The sequence below is a fragment of the Parus major genome, chromosome 1A (assembly GCF_001522545.3).
Source record: "Parus major isolate Abel chromosome 1A, Parus_major1.1, whole genome shotgun sequence".
In the NCBI taxonomy this organism is placed as follows: domain Eukaryota; kingdom Metazoa; phylum Chordata; class Aves; order Passeriformes; family Paridae; genus Parus; species Parus major.
This window is the reverse complement of record NC_031773.1, coordinates 56619115-56646848: the sequence shown is the minus strand read 5'-3', so window position 1 is coordinate 56646848 and position 27734 is coordinate 56619115. Positions and strand designations below refer to the sequence as shown.

Below are 27734 nucleotides of genomic sequence, written 5' to 3'. Positions count from 1 at the left end.
GCATGGAGTTAGAAAGTTCCTTCCTTGCCACCAGCAGTATTTCCCTGATCCTTTATTCCTAAGCAGTGTTGAAAGAGATCAATATGCATGACTTAAAGACTGAAATATAGAATTGCTCCTTTGCTCCAAGCTCTATTTGCACACAGTATCGCAGCTAAGAATCAGTGTTCCACTCAGAAGCTGTCTCTCCTTGGCCAATCAGAGCCCTGCAGAAAGGCTGCAAATCTATTTACAGCCACCAGACCAACACAAGCTCCATGTGGGCAGGAGAGGAAGCTCTTTCCCTTGGAGAAGCACTGCTGCATTCCTGGGCTGGCCTGCAGTTTCAAATTCCGTGGCAGCATCCAGCCCTGCCCATTCCCAGCCCCAAAAAAGCAAGTGGCACTGCAAACCCTCCAGAGGATCACAGTTCAAGGCCAGAACAAACTTATCTGCAGAACTGCACTGGTCCATCTCTTGCCTCCACTGCTCCCAGCATACCTTCCTGAGCAGGCATATCTTTGTACACCTTTTCTTCTTTGAGAGGCCTAAAAACCTCATTAGGAGCAATCTGTCCATTCCAAAGACATGAACCAGCAAGGCCCCATGCCTCTGGGAGCTGTCTCTGACTTCATCCAGAGAAAATCATTCCAGCCTATGATGGCTCCTTAATACCACCACTGCTGGGAGGCCCAAAACATCTTCACTCCAGTGCTTGGAAAAGGGGGCAAGGGCCAAAGCCAGTCCCAGCAACATGTTTTCACACTGCCCTAGGGAATGCCAAGCTTCCCATTGAGAGTCTGGCCATTAATCAACCTCCAGCATTTCTTCCACCAGAGGCTCTGTAACAAGAATAGGGCTGTCACCCACTCACTGGAAAGCTGCCCTGACCAGACTGCTCTCCCCTGCCTTCCACATCCCTGCCACATACTCCATGGCTGTGGAGTGCCAGGAGGAAGCTGGCATACAGAGTGGGATACAAAATCCCATCATGTAGGCAAAGCAGCTCCAGTTTGGCCCACATTAGCATGACACACAACCCTCCTCCACAGGGAGGAGTTTGCAGGTCCACAGATTCACCATGAGCAGCCCCATAGATTTTTAGTTACTTTAGTTCATCTCCAGCACTCCTCTGCTTCCCTGTAACCACACATCCCCTCCCAGAAATCTGCCTCATTTCCCACGAACGCCTACACAGTGAGCTTGGCGTACTGGCTTGTCTCAAAACCTCATCAGGCCTCAAACAGGGACAGCCAACTTTTAGAGGAGGATTCGCATTTCATTTTTCATAGTCTCAAAGCTATGCAACACGTTGAGTCTGTGCTGTAACCTCCTCTTTATCAGGGAGTGATTAACAGTTTAATTTGGATTAATTTCACGTATGGCTTCTATCCGACCCCACAGTACCTCTGGCTGCCCTCAAGCTTCTGTATAAACATCAACAAAATCCAGGCATGGGGACCTAGATACCAGAGGAAAACGTCTGCCTCAAAACTTTGCAGCACAGGCAAGATAGGAAGGATTGAAGGAAGGACACCATGAATTACAGCACTCTGAATTTCCCTGTGTGCCTGTGGGAGGGCAGGGACATGCACTGAAAGGATGGACCCTATGGCAGGAGGCACTGCCAACTCCAAAAGTCAGCAATGTCCCCTCCTCGGCAGCAGCTCAGGCAGGGCTCTCACCACCCAACAAGCCCAGTCCAGTCCCCCTATATTCCCTGGGGGACCTGTTTCCTTGCTGCTCATTTCCATGCCCAAGAACTTCATCAGCAGAAACCCCACTACCCCTTTGGTACCAGGGTGCCCTACTCCCTTCCCAGCCATCCCCCTAACACCTTGACCAGACAAAAGGGACATCAGCAAAGGCATCTCCATTTAGACCATCACTGGGCCTCCATCCCCAACCACCTCTCTCTTCCAAGAACACATGGCAAGTCAAACAATGTGAAGTGGAACTCTGACTAGAAGCAGAAATGGGATTTTCATTGGCTCTAGCAGGTATTTAATGGAAAGCACTCCTATTTCTCACTCTGCTTACAGCAAGTAACACCTCACCCACAAATGGCTCCACATCTTAGGGCAAAGAGACAACAAAGTAAGGCGCAGAGGGAAGGTGGTAGGACCCCTTCCTTCCTTTTAACACAGAGACAGACCCCCTGTTTTGCTCCTAAATGCACATTCTGCAGGAGGTACATGAACACAGCTGGATCCGAAGAATAGAAATGCTGTTCCTCACCTTGTGCAACAGCAAAGCCAGACCTAATTACCACAGCCATACAAAAATTATATCTAACATTTTTACTACGAAAAATTAACTGCAATATCACAGCCAAATCCCAATTCAGCATCAGCAGTCCAGCTGAATACATTGTCCTAAACAACTGGGTTGTTTAGGAAAAGCTGATCCCACACAACCACATATGCTGTAGCTTCCCCACCCTTTTTAGTAATAGAATGAGCTGAGTAAGGAGGGACCTACAAGGATCATCAAAGTCTAATTCCTGGCCTGCACAAGATGGCCCCAGGAATCATCCCCTGCACCTGAGGTTGTTGTCCAAACACTCCTGGAGCTCTGGCAGCCTTGGGGCTGTGACCATTCCCTGGGGAGCCTGTTCAGTGCCCCAGCACCCTCTGGGGGAAGAACCTTTTGTGATACCCACCCTAACCCTCCCCTGACACAGCTCCTGGTGTTCCCTCAGGTCCTGTCCCTGGTCACACAGAGCACAGATCACGGCCTGTCCCTCCTCTTCCCCTCGTGAGGAAGCTGCAGAACTGCTGTGAGCTCTGACCTCAGTCTGCTCTTCCCCAGATGAACAGACCAAGTGCCCTCAGCTGCTCCTTGTGTGGCTTCACCTCCAGGCCCTTCACCCTCTCCATGTCCCTCCTTTGGGCATTCTCTGAGAGCCTCACATCCTTCTTATATTGTGGCTCTCAAAACTGCAGAGTCCTTCCCCTCTGAAAGAGGCACAGAGATACCCCAGTATATCAAGGCAAGCCACTACAGAGACATCCCCTTGTTTCAACTCCTTCTGCATTTCCAGGTGCTCCACAGTCAGCTCAGCCCTACCTAAACTCTGCCGCCTGTTTTTCTGCTGCCATGCCCCAGAGTGAGACATGCACACACACCAAGCACAACACCTCTGTTCTGACAACTGCATTTCCACACTAGCACCAGGTTCCACCAGGAGCAAAATTACTTCCTAGGACAGCACAGGACAGAGTATCAAACATCTTCTCTGCTCAGAAACGCAACACGGAGAGACATCTGTTGCAAGAAAGCCAAACACACAGCAACTACAGTTTTTGTTCATCATATCTCTGTGGTATTTTCACTGGTGAATGAATAAATCATCCTTTACAGCAAAAACAAGATTTCCAGTAGGAGGTTATTTACTTTCACCTCAATCACAGCAGCCCTGGCAAGCCGGATGATGTACAAGCCAAGCAGCAAGTGCCTGCATGCTGGGAACTGTTCAAACAGGAATAATTCAATCTTTTTGTAGTCTCACCCTAGCTAATTTGCCACAAGCTGTCTCTTTTCAGATGCTACATGAAACACAAGAAAAAAACCAAGCTGGATTAAGCTGGTCCATTTACAATCAGTTGATCTACAGAGAGTTCAGATCAGTTCATTTTCTATGTAAAAAAAAAAAATTCAATTTTTTCAGCTTCACAGGGTTTAAGGAACAAAAATTTATTGCCGTAACCAAACATTGCTCACTGGACAGGCGTGCAGTGATTACTTAACTAATGCAAACAATTCTCAGTCTGCGTGCAAGGAATGCATGGGATAATTCCAGGGCACTCTCTTCCACCAGCATTTTACGAGTACTTTTTAGGTAGCTATGGAGACGTTACAGCCTTTTTCATTTTGCTGTCATAACTAGACAGCTATTGATTTCTTTGCAAAATTCCTTGGAAGAGTGAGGAAGGGAGGGGGAGTTTCAAGCACCAAGAGGCCTGAGAGCAACAAGCTGAAGAAAATGGGAACAGATCTCAGTTGGAGACATCAGCATGGAGGCTCCTTGCAAAAGATAGCCTTGAACCTGGTCCTGGCTTTCATACTTCTGCAAAAAAAGGAGGTAAACACACACACACACGTAACAGAGATTGTCTTCCAACAAGCTCCAAAAGGAAAAGCATTTCCAGCCACCACTGCCATCACCCTGCACAAAAGGAGGCCCTCTCCATGGCCAGGCTGTGGTTTTGCTCCAACACAAATCTCTCTGGAGGCATGGTGGGCCTCCATCCTCACAGTCATGCTGGGCTACAAGATGTTTCCCTCTCCCTCTCTGCAGGTTACATGGAGGTCTCATCCCTGACCTGCCTTGCAGGTAATCAGTGCCTCCTCTCCACTCCCTCCAGGCATTACAGTTTTATGACAGACAGCTCTGCATTTCACTCTCCTTCCAACAACAGCCCAAGAGCTTGGTGTGAGCTCAGCACTGCTGGTCCTCAGCAGCTGATTCTGCCCAAAGTGACACTGAGAGAAATGCCTTTCACCTTATTGACCCTTTAAGATAAATCATTCCTGCATATGCAGATTTAAGACTGCACACCATGACAAAAGAATCTGAAACATGAGATACCGACCTGGAAAACTCTGTGTCACACAGATAAGGACATGCAAATAATCATGGAATTAGGTCTCGTTCAGAAACTCCCTCAGTAATGAGAACAACAGACCACTCTCTGAACAGATATTCCCTTTGGATAAAACAGAAAGGAAAGCCTGTTCAACCAAAACATTTTTCTTAAATTCACTTCAGACCCAGCCACAACAATGGAGCTAGAACCTGCAGAATTATCTCTACCACAAGCTGCAGGAAGTTTACCAGCACCACCCTGAAAATAAATCTCAATTTTCTCATCTCCAGGCTATGTTTACAGTCCCATGACTGCTCAACAAAAGGACACTCTCTCAAGCTCTACTGCAAATGGAGAGCAAGATGCTGCTGCTGCAGAACAAACCCATGACTGCTCTGTCCACATAATGACCATCCAGATATGCAGCCACCTCTTCAATGCTGCCTTTTTAACTCTTGTGAAGGTTTGAAAGGGGGAGGGAAGAATTAATCACCCATGGGAAGCCCCATGACTCACCCCATCTTGCAGCCAGCTACTCCCAGATGTTTCCACCACCCCAACACTGCCAGCAGCATCCCAGCATTACAGCAGTACCACAAATCTGCACTACCCACCAGCTGTAAGCCATAAAACTGCAGTGTCCCATGCCATAGGGCACAGTCCCAGCCTCAGCCACTGCTGCTGGATGGCTGCATGCCCCCCTCTCTGGGCACTGGGGAGGGAGAGGGGCATATCTGCACCCCAAACCCAGCCCCAGTCCTCCCACTCACCCAGAGCAGGGCACACACCTCCCTAGGAGCTCTCACCAACACAAGGACCAGTCCTCCCAAGGAGGAGGGAGGGAGGTGTGTGCCTCCCTGCAACGGGATGCAACTCCCCTATAGCATCCAAATTCCTGCTGCTAGCATCCTAAAGATATTCCAGAAAATACAGTTCTGTCCAGCACCATCAGAGATTGCAGTGGCCCTGCCCAACACAGGAGGTCCAACACCAGCTCCAGCAGACGTGTGGATACCTCTGAGAAGATGCTTTTGGTTAGGACCTGTTAGTTAACATGTTTCACATCCAAGAGAAGGTGGACACCAAGGTAAGCAACTGTATGTTCCTTCTGGAGGTGAAGAAAACAAACAATAAACCAAACAAAAAAAGAATTATGCAATATAGAAAAAAAAAAATCCAGCCTTTCTTTATAAAAATACAAAATCCAAATTCTTAGATCCAATTTAAACTCAAGCAAGAAATATAAATATGTATTTCTGAACTTTTCCCTGTAATGTTTCCTTTACAAACATAACAAAATACACGTACTGTCACAAATTAAACTAACTTTGGTTAAGTGGAGGGGAAAAGAAAATGCTGATGGCTCTAAGAGCCTACTGACAAGCCTTTTCAAGTCTGCTCTGATGCAAAACCACCTTCCTAGGGATTTAAATTAAGAGTAAAGAAATATTTTCCTTGGCTTAATCCTGCTTTGGAAGCAGGACAGAGGATACTACAACAAAGCCAGCACCTGAACCCACAAGGAGTCACCAGCTGCCACAAGCCTTTCCTGGAGATCAGCTGCTGAACACACCCACCTCTTCTTCAGCAAGACCATTGCTCCACTGTGCCAATAGCTGTGGGCAGCAATGGGGAACACTCAGTGTGCCCTAGCTGCTCCAACACGTCCTCCCCTCCCTCTCTGTAGGCTACTAATGCAACAATACTGCCTATGATGCATATTCAGGTCCAGGAAAACAGACATTTGAACTTGGATCGTGAGGGAAGTCAGCAGGGACAGCTACTTCAGCCTCCAGCTACAATGTGGAGGTCCCCCCTCACAGCTCAGAGGTCCCCAAGGTACAGATCATACAAAGGATTTTTCAGCTGTGGGATGGAGCACCTTGCTTTTCCTGGGGAGGATAAAATTTCTCTCTGTTTTTTTCTAAAGGGAGCTCTTTGTACCATCCCTTCCCCACCATTGAACAAAAGTCTACCAGAGATGCTTCCGGTATATGAGGGAGAGAACAAGTTTGAGCATCACGGCCTGTCGGGAAGGATGAAAATATAACAGAAAAGTTTTACAGATATGCATGCTTAGCAGAAAGTTCTCTAGAAATGAAAGCAAGCTTTGATACATAAAGGATGTTTTTAGGGACAGTTGTTGCTGAAACAGCTGAGGGAACAAAGGTTTAGTCGAGTTGGAAGGTTTAGAACAAAGCTTTAGTCAGTTAGAAGAAGGTTTTATGGCTAAGTGGTCTTCAAACAAGGCATGTTTTCTACCAAGTAAAAAAGAATAGGCAGACAGAAATATGTTTTTTACCAAAGTAAAAAGGATTTTCCACGGCAAAACAAGTTTCAAAGTTTAACATGTAACTACTAATTCAGATGATTGGTTAGTCACTAATATAGTACGGTAATTTTAGCAGTTTCAATAGATTACACATAAATGTAAAGGTATTGTGTATGATGTTGATTGATTGTTGTGTACTAAGATGCACAGCAAAAGAAAGATATGATGCTTTGTAACATGAACAGAAAGGGGCTTCAGGACTCATGGCTTGTCTACAGCCAGCAGCTATAGGGTCACCCATGACCCCCAACTGCTGTGACCCAGTCTATGCAATAAAGAGCATTTTAAAGGAGAGATGACTGAAGTCCCCATCTCCCCATCAGGCTCTCAAACAATGGCCATCAAACCACCACCTCCCACATGTTTTCCAGTTTGGAATGCAGGTTCCAGCACCAGGAATGTTCCCTGTTCCTACACAGCCATAGCCTCACCCACACCCCAGCCCTTGCCTTCCCCCAGCATCCTGCACACAGCAGCTTCAGAGACAGCCAGACAGATTCCCTGACACTGGGGATGGACAAAGATGAATCCATCCTACTTTTAGCACAGGTCTAAAACCTAAGCCAGGAGAACAGAGGACACAGGTGCTTCAAAGACACAAGAAAATGTTCCAAAATCATGCAATACACAACCACACAGCTGATATCTATGAGTACCCACTCACCCTCACACTAAGAAGATCCCAATGCATTTGCTCCCTTTCCCTGTCACCACAGCACTTCTTCCATAGGAGCAGCCCACCTGAGCCAAGCCTAACAGAGAACAGACTCTGACAGACTCCATATGGCCAGAGAGATTTTTACCAAGCCATGGCAGCTGTGTAAGGACACAGCAAAGCTGTACAAAACCCAAGATCACAAGGGCTACAACCACATGAGATCACAACTATTTTCAGAAATAAACCAACAGCTCAGGGTGTTTTTACAAAAAAAAAAATGCTCTTCTCACCTGCTCTTCAAAACAGACATTAATTAGCAGCACTACACTCTGCAGAACCCTAACTTCATCTTATAGACATCTTCACATGCCAACTTCATGAACCCAAAAACATGGAGACCAGCCTCCAAACAGGATGCAGGTTCTTCTCCCCATCCCTTACGCTCTGCATGACCTGGGCTAGTCTGAATAGCTAACTCCCTTCAACAGTGCTCACACCTTTTCCATGATTCATAAAGGCTGTATTTCTGTAAAAACTTCTTACCTGACTGTAGTCAGTGACTACATACACTTTAGAGAGAATATGAAGTCAAGATTCAGTAAAACAGCCTTTCTGGATTACTCTGGACAGATTCAGCCCATGAACCACGAAGCTGGGAGAGAACCAGACCCCCATGGCCACGCCTGCTGACAGAACAGATGAACAGCTGTGTGCACAGCTGCCACAGCACCAAGGAAAGGAACTGCCTTCCCTCATCCCCAAAACAGATCCTGGTACTGATTGGGTAAATACATGTGTGTTCTTGTTTCTGTCCTCAGAACAGAGCACAACAAGGGAAACATCTGAGAATGAGGAGGTTGGAGGCTTGGTTGTTTGGCAGTTTGCTTGCTTTTACATTGTGATTTTACAGTTATTTTTACAGTATTTTTTTTGTTACCAACCACAAATTGTGTGTGCTGTATCTCCCTTCACAAGCACTGCAGTGCCCATGAACTATCTGGGGTTAATTCTACACTGACATATAAAATATACCCTGATTTTCCTATGCTTTTGCTTCAGCACTGATCAGTCTGAGACGAGGCAGGGAAGACCAGACCATTATAATTTCCTTTTATTTTGATGTGTCCATAACAAAGCAAGAAAGCAAAGTTCTTCTCCCAAATTCATCACATTTGGAGCCATGAGAACTGCTGGATTTAAAAGATGCTGATTCACACTAGTGGTTATCAGGTTTTTCCCATCTGTGACACAATTCGACAGCTGTCTGGCAGCACAGAGTTCTCCACTTAGGAGCTCAGATGCTGCAGCAGCCGGCTCAAGTCTCAGCCTTCAGTTTTCCACTAATATTTAGGGAAAAGGCCTGTAAAGAAAGATGCAAGCACAAACTAACTTTTCCATCAGCACTCCTGACCTCAGAGCCTTTTGTGCACAGGTACCATTTGGCAAGGGGATTTTATTCATGCAAGAATTACAACATTGTGCCTGCTGGAACAGGGATTGTCATGAAAATATTTGCCAAGGGCTGCTTAAAGCCACTGGGTTTGTTGTTTTTATCTCCTCAAACACCACAAGCCAGAGACTGCTGAAGTGGCCTCTGGTGCTGTTCCTTGACACAACTTGCACTGCTTAAATGATGCAGAGGCACAGAAGGGAACAGGAACATCCCCATCTTACCACAAACAATTCCTCCCAGCCAGCACCTCTAGCAAGGAGCTCTCTCCAGAAGTACCAGCTCTGTCAGCACAAAGGGACTGAGCGCTCCACAGCAAGAGCTCACAGGACTCACAACCAGCAGATACACTTGTTTGGTAAGGCTGGACTACACAGCCCAATCTCTCCCAAGTTCTTCACCTGCATTTCCAGGCTGGGAAAGAGTGGCTGGAAAGTGCCCAGCAGAAAAAGACCAGGGGGTACTGGTCAGCAACAGCTGAACATGATCCAACACCTGCCCAGGTGGGCAAGAAGGCCAGTGGCACCTGGGCTGGGTCAGCAGTGGTGTGGCCAGCAGGACCAGGGCAGTGACTGTCCCCCTGTTGTGGGCACTGGCGAGGCCTCACCAATGTGAGGTGTGTCCAGTGCTGTGTCCAGTTGTGAGCCTGTCACTGCATCATGGACATTGAGGGGCTGGAGCGTGTCCAGAGAAGGGAACGGAGCTGGGCAAGGGGCTGGAGCACAAGTCTGATGAGGAGCGGCTGAGGGAGCTGGGGGTGTTTAACCTGGAGGAAAAAGAGGCTCAGGGGAGCCTTATTGCTCTCCAAAACTCCCTGACAGGAGGGTGAAGCTGGGCTCTGGTCCCAGGGAACAAGGGACAGGACAAGGGGAGCAGTCTCAAGCTGTGGGAGGGTCAGGTTTGACATCAGCAGGAATTTCTTCATGGAAAGGGTGGTCAGGCATTGGAACAGATTGCCTAGGGAGGTTTGGAGTCCCCATCCCTGGAGGTGTCCAAGCAAGGACTGGACATGGCATTCAGTGCTCTGGGCTGGATGACAAGGTGGGGATTGGCCAAAGGTTGGGCTCATTTACCTTGGAGATCTTTTCCAACCTAACTGATGCCGTGACTCCATGATTAATGATAAAGATGACCAAGGCAGGGGCAGGGAACAGAAAGACTTTGCCTACAATTGGCTGGAATACCTGCATCTAAATATAGTTCCACTGAGGAAAGAAATCAGCTTTTTAGACAATTGGTTTTTCTTGGCCTTTTAACAGAAACAGAAGGACAGCCAATGGAAAAAGGAAAAAGCTTTAACCCAGCACACTTTCCTCGTGTACTGCAGAAGTCAAAGAGGAGCAAAGTGCACTGGAAGCTCAAGGACACCAGGAAATTCTAGGTGTCCATAGCAAGAGCAATACACACCATGGGAAAGCAGCTGTGAATCCAGTGTGATGACTGAATTAGTAATAAAATTCCATTCTTTATGCACAAATAAAGTACAACTTTGGCAGCAAGCACTACTAGAAAAGTAACAAAGTCACTGTCTTCAGTATGAGCTGAGTGAACAACAGGTCAATTTGTGAAAGAGAGGAGGGGGGATAAAAGCAGAGGATAGAAAAATGCATCATTCCCTACATCCCGAAGTATGTTCCCAGCTAAGCACCCTCCCTAGAGAGAGTGAGATCCAAAGCAAAGATCCCACCAGAAACCCACTGAGAGATGTCAGGACTTAATGTGATCTCTGCTGAAGTTGCCTCAAATTGGAAACACACAAATGCAGGTAACAAACCCATGGCAAGCAAAACACTGACTTCCAAGACGACCAAGTTTTCAGTCTGCATTAGATGCTGACATTTCCAAATACACAGTAAGAGATGTAATCTCTGGTGAATAGCACAGAACCTTTTTTGTATGATGCAAAGGTTAATGCTTGCAAGCCAGACATCCCCAAAGAGCTACCTGTGATTTCTGAATCTGCCATAAAATGACCACCTTGTCTTCACTCAGCTAGGGTGGGAATTTATAGCAAATGCTAAATAAACATGTGGGCATAAAGACCAGCAGTAAGCATGAGGTGAGGCAATATAGTTCACCTCTTCTGGGCTGCATTCAAAAGCTAAGTCACCAATGGGATGACTAATGGGATCTCACAATTACTTATGGGGGAAGGGGTTCACTATTCAGTGTAAGTACAGGAAGGTATTAAGTAGTTTTATTTATGAAGGTATTAAGTGTTTTTATGTATCCTTAATGCACAGCTGTACGCACACATTCCATGCAAGAGAACACAACAAAACCTGCCTGAACCTTCCAATAAACATGTTCCTTGCTTTTGTAACTTTAGAGATGTGGTTTGGCCAGGCAGAAATAGGTCAGATCATAATTGCACACTTTAAAGCAGCCACATAACTTCAGTTTTGCTTTGAAGCCCTGACAATCACCAAGTAGGAGAAGAAGCTGTCTCAGATACACCAGCCTAACTTGCACATCACCACTTAGCAGCTGAGGCAAAAGTTACCAGCACCTCCTTGAGGGAGGGCATGAAAATTCAGCAGTGGGACAGGGGCTTTGCTGACCATCCCTAAGACCACAGGATGCTTTATTGCCCCTCTAAATCCTGCCTTATATTTGGGCTCCTACTTCTCTGTTGGAAACTACTGCAAAACAGCAGACTCCCCAGTCAGAGGCATTTTGGGGGTTTTGCACCCCTTCTGAACCACCTCAAGAGTCAGGATATGTTTTTGGAACATCTGTCCCAGATTTGGGATCTGGTCCCCTGTCCGTGCTCCCTCCATCTTCCCAGGAAAACACATACAAAGCACAACAAAGAGAATCAGTCAGTTCCTCAAAGGAGTTTACAGCAACTCCCTTGTGCTCAGCAAGCCAAAGGCTTGATTCAATCCCTCCACCGACAAGAAAGTGACTAAACCTTCCTTGGTTTCAAAGCTCTTCAGGGGAAGGATTTCCACTTCACTGAAAGTGCTCCTTTAAGTGGGGAAAGAAACATCAGAGAACCCCCACTTGGATGGATCCAAGAGACTAAAACCTCCTCAAGGACAGCGCACCCAGCACCTCATCGCACACAGCTCTGCCTGTGCTCAGGGCACCCTGACCTGGCTTGGGAGCAGTGACCAGACTTTGTCCTGCTCATCACCGGGGACCAATGGGACCAGACAGGCCGGCAGCACCACCTGGGAACCTCAGACTCCTGGGAATGGCTGTCATTCCAGGAATGTTAACAATTATCCTCCTGTTGCCACGGGTCACAGGCAAAGCCTCCCCATGCACCTCCAAAGACATTTTCAGCAGCACCACTCTCCTTCCTGCACTGCGTGTCACACTGCACTGGCAGCACAACCCAGAAAGGGAACAGGACTCACATCTAAGTAGGAAAAAAGATGGAATTCACCACGCTTCCCTGCCCCATGGAACATCCCTGGTTTCCAGGTGCTCCACCCTGCGTGTCAGGCACAAGCAGAAACGCTACTCACCGAGTTTCCTCCAGAGCCTGGATCTGCTGCAGACACACCTGCACAGGACAAACCAACTTCAACATTCCTCAGCACAACTCTTGCACCCGGATGCAGCAAATGGATGAAATCCCAGGGCTCAAAGCAGGAGATGGGCTGCCAAAGAGGGAACCTGCTCCTCAGGGCCCCCCTCACAGCCAGGAAATGGGGCTCCTGCTGCCTTTGGGGAGGAGAGGAGCAAGCACCAACTTCACACCCCTGGCATGGGAACATCAACCCACACGTGTGAGCACCAGGGCACACCACTGACAGACACTGTCACTGCCAGGAGCTGATCTCTGGTGCAGCTTTTCAAGGAGCTGTGCTAAATCCAAAACTCCACTGGGACGGATACTAAACTAAACTAGGAAGTGCCCTGGCTCTTCATTTCTTAGTGATGTGAAGAAGTTAAGAGGCCAAAGTCTTTGCTGCACATGAAACAGAGTTGAACCCAATTTCTGCTTCCCTACTTTCCAGAAAGGCTCCCAAACCAACCTGTCACGCTGCCTCGCTGAGAGCACCAGTTTTACTGAAACCTCTACTTATGTCCTTTGCAAACATAAAGCCTCAAGATACAGCTGCTCCCTTTAATAGAGGCAATAAATCCCAAGCTGACACTCTGAGACATCTTCCTCCCCAAAGCTCCACACTGTAAGCATGGAGAATATTCCCACCCCGTGTCCCATTTGTGCTGTTTACTTTTTGGAATGCAGCGACACTTGTATTGCTCAATCCACTGCCAGTGCAATCCACACAGAGCCTACACACGGTGCTGCTGGTAGTGGCTGTGCTCGGGCCAGAATAAGGAGAGCCAGCAGAGCCTCTGAAGGCTCAGGCACAGCCAAGCCCAGCCTGGAACTCTTCCCTGTGCTCCTCACTCACACGAGGGAGCATGCACACCTTACACCACAGCCAAGCGTTGAACACCAAAGCTTCCCTTCCTCCCCAGACACAGCCACAGAGGTGCAAAGCACCTTTTTACAGCTCCAGCTGCAGCCCGGCCACGGTGGGAGCAAGCACAGCTATTTCAGCTGGTAGAAGTCACGGCTCGAGCAGAAACAGACCTCGAAAAATAATTACAGGATGTAGGAACCCCAGGCCTTAAATCAAACCGCATTTGTTAGCTCTAGATAAAACTCGTCACTGCAGCTTCACGGCACCAGGGCCTGAAGCGCCCTACTAGAGCCTGAAAACATTAAATGGGAGACGGCCAAGCTCTCCCCAAAACTTCCCGAAAAGTTACGTCAGTCCAGCACAGAAACAAGGCACAGAAGGTCGGGAGTGCCGAAAGCACCGGGACACACCACGGGAAACAGGGACACACCACGGGGGACAGGGACACACCACGGGGGACAGGGACACGACACGGGGGACAGAGGCTGGCAGGACGTGCCGGGGCAGCCCCCGTTGCCCCCCGCTCCGGGCACACGCGGCGCTCCCGGGACCGGGGTGGCTCCGGCCCCGCTGCCGGGGGCCCCGGGCCATGGCGGCGGCAGAGGAGGAGCCGCCGGGGCAGGGCACGGCGGGGCTCATCCCGCCGGGACACGAAGTTGCCGCAGTTGGCTCCGAGCGGTCTCGGAGCGGGTCCCGGGAACTTCCCTTACCTGCGGCCGAACCGCGCAGAGCCCTCCCGGGGCGGCCGCGCCTCCGCCGGCTCCGGGCAGCCCGCGCCACTCCGCTCGGTGCCCGCCCCGGGATCGGCCCCGCGGGAGTCATTATCGTGGAAATATTTGCTCTTCTACAACTTCAACAACTATTGTAGCTGGGCTGTCAAAGCTATCCTGGCTTTCAGCTACCTGAAGTAATCTGATAAATACTCAGCAGAGCAAACTGTTTTGGCCTTGAGCTTTGGTATGACATCATGTTAAGCCCTAGGAGAAGGCACTGTACAATGTCTAGCTGTCAAATCCATACCTGAATTTTTCTCCTCGTGTTTAAATTCCCCTCCAATCTCTTCGTAAAAAGGACAGGAGAGATTCGGTGCCCAAAGGATTCATAATCCAGAAGAGCTGAAGGACAAAATGCNTGCCCCGCCCGGCCGAAGCACCGCCCGCCGCCGCTCCCGGGGCCGGCCATGAGGGAGCCGGCGTGGGGTGGTGCGGGCGGCCGAGTTCCCAGAGCCCCTCACGGGCAATCCCAGCATCGCTGAGGCTGGAGGGGACCTCCGAGATCATCGAGTGCGGCCCATTGCTGAGCACCGCGGCACGAACCTCACACTGGTACCAAGTGACACGTGCAGGACTAAAACACCCCCAGGAACCGTGACTCCGCCACCTCCCTGCGAACAGCCCGGGGTGCTCTGGCCGGGACCCGGCCTCCCCTGCCCACCGACGAGTATCCCCGGTCTGCGGTGCTCTGAAGCAGCCCGAGATTCCCCCGAATCGCTCCTGGGCAAGGGAAGGGGTCCGGCCGCGGCTGCCGAGCAGCGAGCCCGGTGCTGCAGGAGGCAGCACCGCCACTGCCGAGCGCCGCAGCACTGAGAAACACCCTGGTTAAATCTGCAGTGCACCCTTGCCTCAGTGCTGAGGATAAGCATGGTGCAGGTTTTAATGCAGGGATCCTTGCTACATTCGCACGAGCTTTGCTCTCATTTAAACAGTGTGAGGGACTCAGTGCACTCCATCAACAGCCTCGCAGCAAAGCCAAAAAACAGCCTTGGCTTTGCCAGTTCCATGGCAGAAAGGCCTGAGATGCTGCTCTTTCAAGAGCGGAGCTACACTAACAACAGACCAAGGGGTTCAGCCAACTAACTCTTAGTTTTGTTTGGAGTTGACTCAAAGCTCTTCCTCCCAGACCTTCTCCAAGAGCTGGGTTAGAGAAAACTTTCCATGTTTTGTTCATGGAAAAGACAATTTGCTTGTACTCTGTTTCTGACCATAACATGCAAAAAATTGGAAGTTTCCATTCAAAATGGAAAAAGTATTGGTGACATGTTGAAAGCAAACATTTTGAATTCCCAGCAAAAATGGGAAGGTATCATTTGCTTTTTAGGCATATTTTACAAAGAGGACAAGTCGATCCAAAATACTTTTTTTTTTTTTTCTGGCAAGTTACCAGCCTGTCACATTGGCCACACAATTCCAGTGTGTCTCAGGTTAAACAGCAGGATTGAGTTTTAGACTATGAGAAAATAAAGGCAGTTTAAAATGCCTAGGTTTCTTTGATACCTTCTATTTCTAGTACCTCTGTTTCAAAACTTTGGTGCCTACCTATGGTTCTGATGCTCTGCAGTTGGTCTTTCTGCCCATTTTCCTCAAATCTTCATCAATTCTCCAGCAAATGTTGACAGTTTGCTGTCAGCTGATGGGTGAGTGCTGATCACACTCCAGATCACACCAGACTGAATCATGGGGATCCCACTCCAGCCCTCCATCCTTCCTGAAATGGCTGGACTTGGACTTGCCCAATAACAAGCACCAAGAACAAATATGGATCCACTATTCTTCAGCCTTTGTTTTCTTGATTGAATTTTCTGTTGATTGCATTTTTTTTGCGCTTTGAATTTTTAATTCAGAAAGTGAAGATCTTTATTAAAAACCTAATGCAGAAGGGCTTCATTTGTCAGGATGGCATGAGAGAGATCTCTCTGAAAAAAAATCTTAGCAAACAGAACATTTAAACAGTTGTTTGGATTCTTTCATCAAAGAAAATACCTTTGCAAGTTAAGACAAATCTCTGATAAGGCTTTCTGGTGTACTTATCTCTCATCTCCTGAAATAGTTTAGCTTTTTTTTGCTCCAGGCTGGTTTGCAAGGAATGGATGATTTTCTCCACCTTTGTGAAAATGCAGCAGCCCCTGAGAAGGCAAACAATTTGCTGGTCCCTTCTGTGAAGGCTTGGGGAGGTTACAAGGAATAAGAGCATTTTTCCAGTATTGTTCACTCCTTGAGGAGGTGAAGGAAAAGAGCTTTTCCCTCACTTTGCACTGGGAACACACACCATCTCCGTGGTTACAAATCAATAAATGGCGTTAAGTCTAGTATTTCAAGAGCTATCAGAGACATTTTGAAGGAGCAGTGTGCACTTTCTTACAGGAATTTCTTTGGGCAGTACTTCCCATCTCCACACTCACAGCATGGTACAGCAGTAGTGTCCTAGTGCAGTTAATTTTCATCTGGATCAATGGGTGAGCAGATGAACTCCAAGATCCCTGGCACAAAGCAGGTGATTTTAAGAAAAAATTCTTCAGTATCAGGGTACTGAGGCCCTGGAACAGGGTGCCCAGAGCAGCTGTGGCTGCCCCATAACTGGAAGCATCCAAGGCCAGGCTGGATGAGGCTTGGAGCAACCTGGGAGAGTGGAAGATATCCCTGCCCATGGCAGAGGGTGGGAACTGGATGATCCTTGAGGTCCCTTCCAACCCAACCCATGCTATAATTCTATGAGTCTATTAATGCCAGCTCACAGGGAAGGCACTAAAACACAATTAGAAGCCATGCACATCACAGTCAATTTTAAACAGTTTTTTGTAAATAAATTCAGCACTTTGCTGGGCCACAAAGGTTTTCCTTTAGACCAAAGCTGTTCCCCAAAATACAATAGCTTCAGAAAGAGCTGAGGGATCTCCTTCCCAAATAACAATGGTTTCCCACCCAGGCTGTGCATGGCTTTCACTTCAGGACAGCTCAGAAGGTGGACTCAGTGAGTTCCTCCTTTTATTCCCAGCTGTAAATTTTCTATTAACCCTGCAGCTGAGCCAGGGTGTTTTCAGGTCAGGGCTCCACCATTGACTCTCCCAGCACAGTTGTGTCAGTCAGGGCTGTGATAATATCCTCTGAAGACAGAGCTGTGCAGCAGAAGCACCTTGTGCAGATGGAGGTGTAAACAGAGAAAATGGTCCTTTTGTCCTGGGAGCTTCTTTCACATGAGGAATTTGGAATTCACCCGCTCAGTAGCAGCACAGTTTTACTATTAGAAGCCATTATCGTGGAAATGTTTGCTCTTCTGACCAGCTATTTTAGCTGGGCTGTCAAAGCTGTCCTGGCTTTCAGCTACCTGAAGTAATCTGATTGTTAAATACTCAGCAGAGCAAACTGTTTTGGCCTTGAGCTTTGGTACCACATCATGTTCAGTCCTGGAACAAGGCACTGCACAATGTCTAGCTGTCAAATCCATACCTGAACCTTTCTCCTCATGTTTAAATTCCCCTCCAATCTCTTCGTAAAAAGGACAGGAGAGATTCGGTGCCCAAAGGATTCATAATCCAGAAGAGCTGAAGGACAAAATGCTCCCAAACAGTCAAACTTCTGACCTCAGCTGTCCCATCCCTGGCTCTTCCCAAAGTGTTTGAACACTCAGAGAAAAGCCCTGCACACTGAGCCTGCTGCTGAACTGATGGAAGAGATGCTGTCCTGTCTTGGCTCTGCTGCAAAATTTCAGATCTAAAGTTTCTCTGTCCTGAAGTTTCTGGTTTCAACGTCCCAAAATGCAGAAGGCTGTTTAAGAAGTGACCATTCTGCCCCAGTGCTTGGGATTGTTTCAAGTGCTCAGTGTCACATGATCAGTCTTGTGCATTTGATCTGGAACCTTGTGTAATTAGCCCCTAAAAATCAAGAAAAAGCAAACTCTAGTTCCTTTTTGTGTGGACAAGGAAGCTTTCCATACAATTTCACATACCCACCAAGGTGCAAAAGTAATTAGCTACAGAAACCTCTCCAGCATGAACACTGAGCGTGAAAGCAGCATGAACCTCAGAGATGTGTCAGGTGGATCTGAAAATCACAAAGAACAGTGTTACAGATCAGATGCTGCATATTTTACGTAAAATGTGAGCAAGAGAAAACCTCCTGACATGAGCAGGAATCACATCAGGCTCAGCTGGAGGAATCCATACCATGGCCGTAGCACACCTAGTGGAAAAGATTGGGTATTCCAGACCATTGTCTTCCTGTTACTCTGAATCACTGCTGTCATCAAAAGCAGGAAAGAAAAGGTTACACTTTGAGAAAAGTTTTACATCCTTACATTTCTGTAGGTATACCAAACTTTTTTTTTTTTTTTTCCTCTCTGGAGGTCTCCCACTCACTAATTTAGGTATAAGTGCACCTTAACTGGGCTGAAATCTTCATTAGGTTCACGTACATGTACTTATTACAACATTCTCTCAATTTCAGTATCAGCAGATAATTGTTGCTTACACTCAGGAGAGGATTTCTGGTATAGTCAGAGCTCAAACAAGCTGAAGACAAGCCCTTTGGGTACTCAAAGTGTTTAACTTCAAACACAGGACAAAATGTTCACCAGAGGAGTCAGGAACTGGCATAGAGGTGCCAGCAATAGCTTTTCCTGGTAGCCCCCACACTGGAATGTCCCAGATAAGCACCTCTCCACTGAAATGCACACACGTGTCTGGCACAGCAAGGCACATACCCAAGTCTGTGAAGCACAGCAAAGTGTTATCAGAACAAAGCAGGCGTGCTGGATGCAGCAGGACATAACAACCCTACCAGAAACTCACTTTGTAGCATCTGCCTAATCTGGAGGAGACTTTCCTTCTAGCCACAGCCAAACTCATCCCTTGCACAACTCACACTGTTAATCACGGCTGACCTCACTGCCACCCTTCATCCATGCCTGGCTGCTGATGACATCCTACACCTAAGCTTTGCTCCCCAGCCACCAGGATAACTCTCACTTTTCACTTCCCATTAATTCTGAGCACATATTGCTCTCATTCCTTTCAAAACGTCTTTCCACATTCACATTGCCTGGGGAATTGAGTGAATATTTTCCTTAAATTTTCCTGAAATTTCTCAGATACCCAAGCACATCTGGTTTGTTCTTGGCATTAACTTCTAGCTGGTAATGAAGTACCACCTGAAGTGCTGCTCAAGGCTGTCTTTCCGCGGTCCTGACAGAACCAGGCTGACGGGCACTCCCCAAATCCCTCCAGCACAGGGACAGCCATGAAGCACCTTTCAGAAGAGAATCTCCAACAGTGCGAGTACCATGGCGATGCTGCAGAGCAGCCGAAGGGCTCGTTCCCCCCGTGCATGCCCTGCAGGAGCAGCCGTGCTGAGCGCGGACATCGCTGCCCGGCACCCTGCCGCACATCCCCGGCCACGCTGTGCCGTTCGCACAATGAGGCAGTGTCAGAGCCGGCTCGGCCAGCCGGGCCCTGGGCTCAGGCTTTAAGTGGCCTTCGGGAGCGGAAAACAACGCGGTTCAGACATTCCTGAAATACTCGGGCTGAGAGGCCGTGGAGGAAGGCGATAGCATCCTGCCCAGACGGGAGCAGGAACTGCGTTTGTTTCCCATCTCCAAGAGATGCGTTCACATCGTTTGTTCCTGGACTGACCTCTCTGGAAATGCCTTTTGCTGGTGACTCACTGAGGTGGGAAGCCAAAACAGGCTCCCCGGCTGAGTCAATCAGGTGGCAGGACCCAAGCAAGTTAATCACTTGAGATTACTGTAATCTTCTGCTCTGGAGAGACAAGTGATAAGGAAAGTCTTAGGGGCTGACTGGAGTATTCACTGAGCTGTCTCACTGTATCAGTCAGCACGGTGCTTGCCATGCTCCAAGCAAAGTGACAGACAGCCAGAAAACAGGACTATTTTGTCCTAAAAGAAGGGAGAAGCACGGAAAATACAGCTCCAAGGGAGCACAAAGTAATGGTGATAATCAATTTAGGTACTATTGGTTTCCATCTCACTCTCTCTCTCTCCCTCTCCACAGATGTGGAGAATAAGTCTCTCATTCATGGAAGATACCTATTTTTTAGGATAGAAAATATATCAAAATGATCTTTATTCTCCATTTGTGAGCCCTGTCTTTTTGTGTTAAGGATAAGTAGAAGAAGAAACAAAGGGGTTTTGTTTAAGTTGGGGGAGTAAGTCATGTCTGAGTATGTGCAATAGGAATAGTTAATAAATAGAACTTCACTAAGCCTATAAAATTAAATTTACACATTATAATACATTATATACCTAAAACAAACAATTTGAGGACCATCCATGAGACAGACAATGGGGTAAAAACTAAAATCACCCTTCAACATTCCTGCATGAAGGTGTGCAGGATGGAATGAATTTCAGTTGTCTGCTAGCGAATTGGAGGAATAGTTGCCTCTTCCCATTGCAAAAGTACCTGAATATCTCACTGAAGTCATTAACAATTGAAGTCTGGATGGCACAGAATCACAGAATGGTTTGGGTTGGAAGGGACCTTAAAGCCCATCCAGTTCCAACCTCCTGCCATGGGCAGGGCCACCTTCCACTGTCCCAACTTGCTCAGAGCCGATCCAGCCTGGCCTGGGACGCTTCCAGGGATGGAACATCCACAACTTCTCCAGCCAACCTGTTCCAGGGCGTCACCACTTCACAGGGAATAATTTCTTCTGCTTTTTCAGATTGCATTTATTCAACCATATCCCTGTGAAAACTGGTCAAACATTTTAACTTCCACCTCTGACAAAGCATAGATTTTAACATTTTGAGAGAAACAGAGCAATGCAATTGAGTTGAAGAGAGGGATATTTAGGATTTTCAAATAGCAAATATTCCAAGAACAGCAGCTAAGCAAAATAATATGAAAATCACAACATAAATATCAAGCTGTTTCATGGGAATGCACATGTGTTCATCCATGGATTAACCTGGAAAAGGTGGTGGAGACCTAGTGAGGAGGTGAAGGCTGGGACAAAGAGCACAGGAGTTCTACCAGGCCACAGGGTCCCTCTAACTTGTTCAGCTGTGCCTTCTGCATCCGTTTAAATGTGCCCTGATGCCACTGCAGTTCCTGCACAGGGACGAGAAGAACAGCCTGGATGCAACATGCATCGCAGTGTGAGTGATAAAAGATCAAACACGTGCAGCAGAAAAAGGAAGGCACAGAAAGCAGGTGAGCACAACATAAGGGCAGATAAGCAAACATGCATCTCAGATGAGATTAATGACATCCTGACCTTGCTGAGGATGAGAGCCACATCTCCTCTGGCAGCTCGGCTTCGTGGCAATACCTGCGGCGGTCACGTCTGCTTGGCTAAACGCCTCCTGCCGAATGTTTTACAAGCCCTATCAGCTCATTAATGCCCAATTTGCTAATGCACAGGCAAGAGGGATCCTGCATCTGCGGTCCTGTCGTGTTTTGTCTTCGTGCCAGAAACTCCTGAGAATTTTTTTTAAAAACAGACAGTGGTAAGAGTGCACCAAGCAGGTTTCACCAAGGCCTCCAAGAGCAGAAGGTCTGCTTCAGTTTCAGAGAACAGCTGTGTCCATCTTCTAGAAAAGTAGCTTTGGTTCCTAAAAAAATAATTTTCACTTACAAAGGTTCTTTGAAGAAGTTTCAAATGTAAGTGATCAAAGTCATTGCTGTATTTTTTCTAACCCTGGGTTCTGAAAAGAACTATTTCACCATTTCTGAATAATTTAATTGCCACTTCCCCTTACTCAGGTTACATCTCATGGACTTACATACAGCACTGCTGTATTTGTTCACAAACCATCTGAAAATTAAAAAAAAAAAAAAGGCAGGAAATTCAGATATGAGGCCTTTAATTTATACACAAAACACGTGCAGGGGACATTAAAAGATGTTTCAGTCTCTCTCAGGCATCCAAGGAGTGATGTTTTCACATTTAAGATAAAACAGAAGTCAGAAGTAATCATTATCTTCTGGCAAGTGTTTTTCAAACACAAAAGTCCCCTTGAATATTTGGGAATCAGGGCTTTAGACTGGCTGATTTTTAAAAATCTTGTCTTCTTTTAAGGTATATGTCTATACTTGTATATATATACATAAGTAAACACTTAAGCTGGATTTATTAATAATTCCATAGCATACTTAAGATATAATCCTATTTAAAATAAAGTTTGAAATTCTTACACTGAGTATTAAAACATAAGTTTAATATAAAAATAAAATTTGAGATGAAAATCATGAACATTTGTTACTAAAGTTTTAAAGAACATAAAATCAGCCCAGCTGATGGAACTACCATCTGAACATCTGGAACAAGAATTGGCTGAAGTGAACCAGCTTTTGATAAAAGGGATTTTTCTACATGTGCAGAAAGGATATTGAAGCTGAATAATCTGAAACAGAAATACAATAAGTTCAAGCTTAGAAACTAACTGGGGGCTACCCACCAAAACCTTGTGTTCCTAGCTGAACTGTGAATAAAAGCAGGGAATGGAAGTGCTACCTCTCCTCAGGATTACGTTTTGAGGGATACTGACCATCAGCAAGAACTTTGATTCACCACCTGTAAATGATCTATCTAAATCAGCTATGTTTTATGCAGAAATATACAGTGATGAGCTTTGCATTGGCTCTTCCGTGGACAGCATGCCTGTAATGGTCTGCCAGGTCAGTCAGATATAATTGATAAATAAACATGTGATACATGGGCATGGCCCTGCAGGGGACAAGCTGAGCTCCCCCTGTCCTGAAAACACAGGAGATCGTAGGAATGTTCCAGTAACACAGGACAAACTATGTTGCATTTCTTATGATAAAGCATGATGGAAAAAGGACTTAAAAATCACAGGCCTTTCCTGTGTCCATTGTCACTCACAGAATCCCCATGGGCTGCAGCAATCAGAGTGGGCCCCCACAGTGAGATACCATTATCATTCTGCTGCATTAAGTGGGGGCATTTTTAAATTCAACATATCATATTTTGCATGTAGGAAGACACCAAGGCAAGCTGCCCTCCTGCTTCCCATGAAAATGATGCAGCTGATTGGGCCTGCATTAACAACAGACACGCATCAAAGGAGAGCTGGGAGACTGACACGAGCCCCCAGTGACTTCAACCAACACGTGTTTCAGGCAGTTTCAAAACATGTGTCTCATCCAACCCAAAGGCAGCCATGGCATTCCTAAAAAGAGAGTGTCAAAAGTGAGTTCTCGCTCTGCTCAGAGCTCACATCCCCTTCTCTGCCCCAGAGAGATTGATTCAACCTGGAATTTGCTTTCCTTGGGAAAGCTGCTGGCACAAGTGCTGTGCAGACCTGCCAGCAGCTTTTGGAGCATCACAGGGGGAAGTAATCTCTGTAAATAATGGTCTGAACTTCCAGCATCAATACAGTGTTATTGTGAAGTGGCTGAATGAGACCCCACAGGCTATTGCTGTGGGGAGGATGAGAATGAGAGGAAGGAGCCTGGAAGGAAGCTGGCAGGGGGGACAAGCACAGCACACTTCCAGACTGGGAGGGGTTGTGCTCACATGCACCCTCAGACGGACACACACCCTTTCTAGGGGCTCCAGTGCTGTGGGAAAAGCCAGTTTACATGTCCTGATGTCCCTCACACAAGGTCTTGGCAGAGGCAGCAGCTCCTCCAGCAGGGCAGGATAAGGAGGGGAATTGAGCACACAAAGATAACTTTGAACAAAACCCAGAAACAAATTGCAGCAAGAAGAGATGCCAAGAGAGAAAATGGCAACTTCCAGTCATATTATGCTTGTCTTTCCCCTCCATCCCTTCTTGTAGGTATTTGTCTTAAGTTTGAAACCTACATAAGCAGCTTCTGAAGGACAAGAAATTACAGCTGCAGGACACCAGAGTGCCTCTGTCTTGGTGCACCACGCTGGTGCAGGAGGAACAAGAGCATCTCTCTGACAGCTGAAATTTCCATCTGCACTATGTTTGGTGAGGGCTGGTATAATTTATTTGTTGGTGCCCTGCAGCAGATCTGCCTCTCTGCTTGAATGCTCCCACTTCACAAAAAAAAAACCCCTCCAGCTTTCTAGACCAGCTCTGTTGCTGGCAGGAGAGGGAAATGTCAAACTAGCACAGAATGATATTTAAAGAGAAGCATTACCAGGAAGAGCAGGCAGGTCTGTAGGGGATGTTTCTGAACCGGAGCTAAGACAAAGTCTGGAATAACATTTCCCTGCACCAGTGTGCACCAGTGCCCTCAGTGAGGATTCACCTGTCTCTATGAATCCCCACCTGTCAGTTAAAGCAGAGGTTCCCTGTGGTGACAATACCAGGCCAGATGATGAGGAAGACATTGCCACTGCTGTGATTTCTCTGGCTCTGAGAGCTGGGGAGTAGGTGCAGCACCCAGGGAGGATCTCCCCCTGAGACATTTGGGTTCCTTGCACATTCCCAGCTTCTGCTACACGCAACATGGTGAATCTTCTGTTTCCACTTACTGTCTGGTAATCAGGACCACCATTTGGCCTAATCTGAGCTCTTCCTGGTGGAAACGCTCTGGAGGACTCTTTCAAGGGTGGCACTGCTCAGCTCAGTGACTGGCTGTAAACAAGGCACTGTAAATCCTGATTTCAGGAATCTCATTTAATAAAAGCTGGGATTTTTTTTTAAAGAATCCCTTAATCCGAGCTATATCTCATGCTAGCTGTCTGGACAGTAACAGCTGATGAGGAAGAATGGAGAAGAGACAACTGAGATGGGATATTACCAATATGTCCAGATATTTTAAGGGTGTGTGTCAAGAAGAGGGGAACAGGCTCTTTTCAGTGGTGCCCAGTGATAAGACAAGGGGCAATGGTCACTAACTGGAACACAGAAAGTTCCATTTGAAAAATGAGGGAAATTCCTTATTGTGCAGGTGACAGAGCACTGGGAAAGGCTGCCCAGAGAGTGTGGAATCTCTTTCTCTAGAGAGATTCAAAACTCACTTGGATGTGTTCCTATGCAACCTGCTCCAAGTGAACCTGCTTGAGCGGGGGGCTTGGACTGGGTGATCTGCAGAGGTCCCTTCCATCTCATCAAGGCCAGGAGCAAAACAGAGGTTAGCTCCATCCCCCTGAGAAGAAGTGTGCAGAATCAGGTCTTTCTGTATTCAGCCTTCTCCTAGAGATTTCAGCCTCTCTCAGCTTGAGGGAATAACTTCAATTTACACTTTGCACACCACAGGGAATGAACCAAAATCACCCAAGGGAACAATTACAAGCACAAGCTCAGCGATGACCCAGGAACACCTGCAAGAAGGGTGCTTCAGCCACACAATTCTTTGTAGTGGGACACTAAAGCTTCTGTATTCTATACTGACATGGGGTAGATAGCATTTGTAGATAGCAAATCTACAGCTGCCATTGGCACTCTGCTGCATTGCAGAATTACATCTTCCATGCATCATTATTTGGGGATGAATATTCAGCTATAAAGAAGACAGCTGGGTGGGCTATTGTGAGACAGGAAATCCTATAGATAGCACAATGCTCCTCTCCACATGGCATTTTCTCCAAAAACCTTCAAAAGTCAAGTTACAGAAAGAACTCAGACTCACTGTCAATCTGATGAGATTTAAATATAAACAGGGATTGATGTAACAGCAGTGCAGGGCCAATGTGTGCACAAGTTCTTATTTTCTTCAGATGATCACAGATCAGCTCCATATGCTGGTTTTCTAGTCAGCAGCTGTGTCCCAGCTATTGATTAAATTTTAATTAATCAAACTGAAAAAGGGTGTCTCTGCTAGCAAGTTCAGCTTTTCAGACTCAAGTTTGGTTCATTGTTCTCATTTTGCTTTTCAGGAAGAACTACCAACAAAATCAGCACTGTGAAGCTGCAGCAGATTCCTAGTCAGGCAAGAAGAGCCATCAGCAGGAAACAATTGACTTCTCCAGGCCTTGAAGTCTGGCCACTCCACTGTTCTCTGATACACCTCATTATTGTTTGATCCAAATGGTACACCAATTCATTAACAAATTGGCAAGAACTTTCCATCCTATACCTGAGCTACAGTACAAGCTGTGGCACTGATTTCCTTATGGCATTAACTGTCTGCCCTGTACATTGCTCAGAAATGCAGCCTCAGCTTGACAGTAATTGCACTTGGCAATTATTAACTCTCCATCTGTGCAGCCTTCCCAGGTAGGAGAAGCCTTCCCTGAGCTTTGAACACTTTATGATTGTTCTTACTGTAACAGTGAATTGATTCTTCTCAAGGAAAGGCCTTTGAAGTGTGGAGTGCTTTGGGCTGTGTTTTCACAGGTGGGAAACAGAGACAACATATGAAGTCCAAAGGTCACCCAGGATGCAAAGTTGAAGGACTAAACACAAAGATCCCAACATCAGGCTCATTGTTTAAAATGCACAAAAATGCTGAACTCAGTATCCTTGTATATGTGATGTAAGGCAGAATAAAAATAGCAGTGGAAAGAGCTCCCTCCTCTTTTCCTTTTCTTTCATGGGTTTACAACAGCATCCGCGCCAACACCCATCCTTGAATGCAAAGTGTGCCCAAGGAGCCTGCTCCAGCTCCTTGTGAGGCTGAGGAACAGCTCTCAGTAGCCATTGTGAGGCAAATGATGTTGTAGGCACTGATGTTAAAGTTCATCCATCTCCCCAGCTACTGCCATGAAGCAAAACTAATGTAGTCAGAACAGTTCACTCATGGCCCATACCCAAAATCACAGGATTTTATGAGAAATAGCATGGTTGGTGGTTTCAGCCTTATTATGCCAATGAAAACAACAAATAGGTTTTAGACATTAGCTGTAGGCTCCTGACTGGTTTTCAAGCAAAGATCTGAGGAATTCCAGTCCAAAGAGTTTTCCTAGCTTGTTTTGTCTCATCTCAGTATTTTTCTTTCATGCCTGCTCTCAGAAACACCAGTGGCAGGGGTCACCCTTTACCTGGAGAGCCTCAGAACCAGGAAGTACAAATTACTCCTCTGCACATCACCCTTTGACTACCACCTGCTCCATAAGTGAGGATCCAAATCAGGTTATTTCAGCATTAGTAACAGATTAAGAAGAAAAGACCTCCCTTTCCCAAGCTCTAGGTAAACCCCACATCACTGGGATTCAGTGAGCTCCAAACAGCAGTAACACTCATGCTATCTTAGCAGGGTTTCAGATTTGATGGCCTAATTCCTGTTCTCAGCATTAAACTCATTTAAGTGATGTAATTCTGCCACTGACAAATCACCCCAAATGAAAAGCCAGATAATGAGATTTTGCAGATTAGGTCCAGGTTTCTCATTAAAAAGACTAAGTAGAAACCCATTGGAATCCTCCTTATTTCAGAAGGCAGACGAGGTGAGACAGAGTTAGCACAGCTACACCAAGCAGTGAGGCTGGGGGTAGGATAACACTCAGACATCAAAGTGTCAGTCTTGTTGAGTTTGTGTCCATTTTGGTTTGGACTCATCTTTACACCACGACTTGCTGCATATGGAATAACACAGGTACGTGCAAGTGATTGGAGAGCGGGTATTTATCAAGTGTGAGAGGGTCAGGCCCTCACTTCTTATGGAATTGTGGCCAGAGGCAGCACCTCCCTCCATTAAACACTGGAAACACAAGCCAAGGGA

General features: G+C 46.8%; 1 protein-coding gene and 1 long non-coding RNA gene across 14 annotated transcripts in view; one reads left to right on the top strand and one right to left on the bottom strand.

Annotated features, from left to right (window-relative positions):
• PPFIBP1 (PPFIA binding protein 1) overlaps nt 1-14301 on the bottom strand; it is a 103233-nt gene extending 88932 nt beyond the window's left edge. For 5 of the 13 annotated variants that reach the window (XM_015628069.3, XM_033514289.1, XM_015628068.3 and 2 more), the window contains exon 1: nt 14107-14300. The gene's annotated coding sequence lies outside the window, so the exon portion shown is untranslated. Of the gene's footprint in view, nt 1-14106 lie in introns of all 13 variants that reach the window. The other 8 variants (XM_015628064.3, XM_015628067.3, XM_015628070.3 and 5 more) reach the window with 2 other exon arrangements.
• Nucleotides 9190-10510, top strand: LOC117244412. The gene is made up of 2 exons (XR_004497439.1): nt 9190-9366; nt 10268-10510. It is a non-coding gene; the product is annotated as an uncharacterized LOC117244412 (long non-coding RNA).
• Nucleotides 14302-27734: the final 13433 nt, after the last annotated feature.